Here is a 3965-nt window from a genome sequence, read left to right as displayed (position 1 = left end):
CAGAGCTGGATCCCAGGACCCTGTGATCATGACTTGAGCCAAAGACAGGCACCTAACCAGCTGAGCCATGTAGGAACCCCCAGCAAATACTTTTAAATATTAGAATGGATGTCAGAGACTGAGGAAAAGTTAGAGCAGGAATTAAAGGCCACTCCGTATCTGTAAAGTTGTGGGTACCTTCATCTCAGGTTCAAGTGGGAATATATTGGCAGGGCCTTCCCCTAAACTTATGCCAAATGTTAACTGTCATCCTCAGCACATGGCCTAAAAAGATATAAGACATCAATAAACAGTCCTCTTTTTGATATTAGTCCCCTTTGTATATAATTAGCAAATACCCTTTAGTGGCTGCTATAGGGGAAATAAAATTTCTCCTCTACCTTGTAGGGTCTCTGGCTGGATCCAAGAATTAAAATGGCATTAGACAGATTAAAAAAAAAAAAAAAGACAGATTAACAGGACAAAAGCAGACAAATTCCATTTAGTAAAATTTTTTAAAGATTTTATTCATTTGAGAGAGAGAGAGAGATAGAGCAGAGCAGGGGGAGGGGCAGGGGGGAAAAGGAGAAGCAGACTCCCCACTGAGTAAGTAGGGTGGGTAGGAGGGGTGGGGCGGGAGGGTGGAGAAGCTTGATACCAGGACCCCCAGGATCATGACTTGAGCCAAAGGCAAATGCTTAACCTACTGAGCCACCCAGGTGCCCCACTATTTAGTAATTTTTATACACATGGGAGACTTCATAAGAAAATTAAAGACCCAAAGAGGCAGTTTGGCCCAAAGCTTATATATTAGGCTGGACAAAGCGTACTAAATTGTGAAAACATGACAGAATAAAGAGGTTTGGGCTAGCACAGTTGAGTGTGGAAAAGTAGCTAGGAACGCAAGGGTTAGTTTAACAAGTCGTATTTGTACAGATTTCTCTCAGATTCCCTGTTTCTGGTGATAAGAATATTTCTTTCCTCCTGGCACAGAGATGGTACCTTTCCCAGGGGAGTTTTGTCTCCTGCCTTCAAGAAAAAAAAGGAAGGTCAGAGTGTCCTTCTTACAACTGCTATTCTTCGAATGCCTTTAATTTAAAATAACCAATATGCCAAAGGGCACCTGAGTGGCTCAGATGGTTAAGGGTCTAACTTTGGCTCAGGTCATGATCTCAGGGTCCTGTGTCAGGCTCTGCTTCTCCCTCTTCCTCTGCCCCTCCCTCTGCTCTTCATGCTCTCTCTCTCTAATAAATAAATAAAATCTTAAAAAAAAAAAATCAATATGCCCAAATGGCATTTGGGTGCAGGGGGCATATTCTGATGGCCTATCCTGCCTTCATGCACTTGGGGTAGAACCCAAATCAAAGACAATAAAACAATAAGAATTGACTTGTGACATAGCAACTCTTATTCTAGTTTACCAATGAAGACATTGAGATACAAAAAAAACTGACTTGCCCAAAAGCACACAGAACCACAATTTGAACCCAACTTCCTTTGACTTTAGAGCAGTTCTTCACACCCTTGAATGCCTGCCTCTTTCTGAAGGGGCTGGCAAGTCCTTAGAAGAGATGCTCCCCACCATCCACAAAACCTCCAGGGCAATGAAGGAGGGGTGAATTTGGGAAAGGAAAAGGATGTCAGCAGCCATTCAGAACCCTCTCCATGACCCCCTTCTCCACCAATGCAATCAATATGATCCCCATGAGACCCAAGACCTTGGATCCCAAAGATACATGGTGATAGTTCTGGGGCTGCCAAGGCTACTGCAGAGGTCGGCGGGCAAGATGGTATTTCACATTCAGATAATCATTGTAACACATAAATTTCATTAAGGATTCTGCTCAAACCGTATTTTTATCTGTTTACAAAAGTAATACACATTCATTATAATAAGCCGGAAAACATAAATAAAAAGAAAATAAGTCACTTAAATACCACTACCAAGCACAACTACATTTCCCAGTGTGAGGCATTAATTTGTTTTGTGTTATGTAAATACATACATTAATGGCCCCCCAAAAAAAGAACATAATCCTGTTCTTGCTATTTTATAACCTGCTTGTCAGGTGCTATTTCATCCACCTTTTCCCAAAGCACATGTTTTCCCCCCTGAGTTCCATGATAGCTCATTTGCTAGGGGCAGGCATGCTACCCTCTGTGAGTATGTTTGAACTTCCTTAAGCAGTTTCTAATTCTGAGATGTCAGGTAGTTTCTAGCTTCTTACTCCCAGGATGCTTTCTGTACAAACAGATTTAGCCCAATCATGATTATCTCCCTAGAATAAATTTCTAGATATAACTGCTAGACCACATTACTTCTTCGTATTTTTAAGGCTTTTAATAAATACTGCCAGAATGACCTCCACAGAGGATGCACTTATTTATACTCCCACCTGCAACGTGTGAGAATGCTTTCCTCAAAACAAGTACGAAAAGCACCTCAATTATTGAATGCAAACAGCTCTGTTAATGCAGTTTCACAATCAAAATGTAACTAGATTAGAACAAGGACAGGCTCCTTCTGTCCTCTCTTACAGAGCCTGTCCGCTTCCCAAAACTCCCCATTCTCCTTCTACCTTCCTGTTGTCAAGAGAGCAGCCCTAATTCTACCACTGGTTTGTCTAGGAAAGATGGTGCCCACTCCCCATAGAGCCTGGGATACAGTTGAGGTAATTTAATTTATTGGCTAGATTTTATCTAACTTTGTAAATTCTTATCCTTTTAAAGATGTGATTGCTTTCTGGGTTGCTGACTCAAGGGAACATTCCTTTGAAGGTAAAGGATCTATTAACATATAAAAGAACAGTACACCTGGGCAAATCACCCATCAGCTCAGATAATCTGTCTTCCTGGAAAACTACTTAACACTATATAAAAGTTCACTTCTCAAATCCCAACAGGTTTGACCTCTTTGGGTTCCTCCTGTGATAAGAAAGGCTCATTGATCCTGAAAACCTAAAGAGCCCAGGATCATAGTAAGGAAAGATTGGAAGCTACTGATAAAGTAAGTAGTTATTGGAGTTCAGAATCAATTCAGTTCAGTCTGTTCAAGAAAAGCTAATTTATGGCAGAAAACTATGATTAATTTTAGAATAAACAATGTAATGACTCAAGTGAGTTATTAGTTACTGGAGAGAAGAAGCACATTTAGTAGAACACGACTTACTCAGACATGTAATTCTTTCCTTACCTCAGTAAAGTTAAGTGTGGCAAAAATGCCAGAAACAGCTTTGCAATTGGAATATGCAATTTAAAATAAGTAAAGATTACTCCCAGGTAGTTTATTGCTTTAACTACATCGAGGCATGTCCCTGTAGCAGACAGTATAATGACTCTCATTTCATTTTTGGTGTGTGCCAAATATCTTCAGTTAGTTTTGCTTTATTGGCTTCATGCAATTTATTGCTGCACTAGAATGTGATTGTAATGCAACTAGTATTTTAGTTTTATCTTCCACTGGTAATTTTTCTTCTTTATGGTGACTATACTGTCTGCATTAATACAAGCCACAGAAATTATACAGTGTGCAAACTTGTTTTCAGGCAGCTCCCTTTCTCATGAAGAGCAGCACCATAACAGCCAACTCCCATAACATGGTGATAACCAAGAATTTGCCAGAGGAGAAGCAACAACATGTATAACAGCATTTACAACTCCATAAAGTGATTTATTCGACTAAGAACTACTAGAAAGCCAATTTTCCCATGGATTCAAAAAAGAGGTGAAATGTTCTTTAAGATTGTCTAAGTATTCTTCCAATAAATTCCTGGAATGCAAACCCAGTGCCAAAGGTGTCAGCATTGGGCGAAGACTAGAATCTCTCAGATATTCTTCAAAAACATGTTTTCTTAGACTGCTTTGCATTTATTGATCTGGCCAACTTCACACCACTGTAATCTACTAGAGAATTATTTAACTATTTCCAATTTCCTGAAACTTGGCTAAACAATGTGCCAAATAGGATTTTACCCAGAGTTAGACCA

General features: G+C 39.8%; 1 long non-coding RNA gene across 1 annotated transcript; it reads left to right on the top strand.

Moving 5' to 3' along the window:
- Positions 1-2706: 2706 nt before the first annotated feature.
- LOC118354979 (uncharacterized) lies at positions 2707-3745 on the top strand. Its single transcript, XR_004816526.2, has 3 exons — positions 2707-2757; positions 2883-2986; positions 3525-3745. It is a non-coding gene; the product is annotated as an uncharacterized LOC118354979 (long non-coding RNA).
- The last annotated feature ends 220 nt before the right edge of the window (positions 3746-3965 follow it).

The sequence above is a fragment of the Canis lupus genome, chromosome 6, assembly GCF_003254725.2.
Source record: "Canis lupus dingo isolate Sandy chromosome 6, ASM325472v2, whole genome shotgun sequence".
Lineage (NCBI taxonomy): Eukaryota > Metazoa > Chordata > Mammalia > Carnivora > Canidae > Canis > Canis lupus.
Note: the sequence above shows the minus strand (reverse complement) of the source record. Positions and strands in the feature narration are given on the sequence as shown.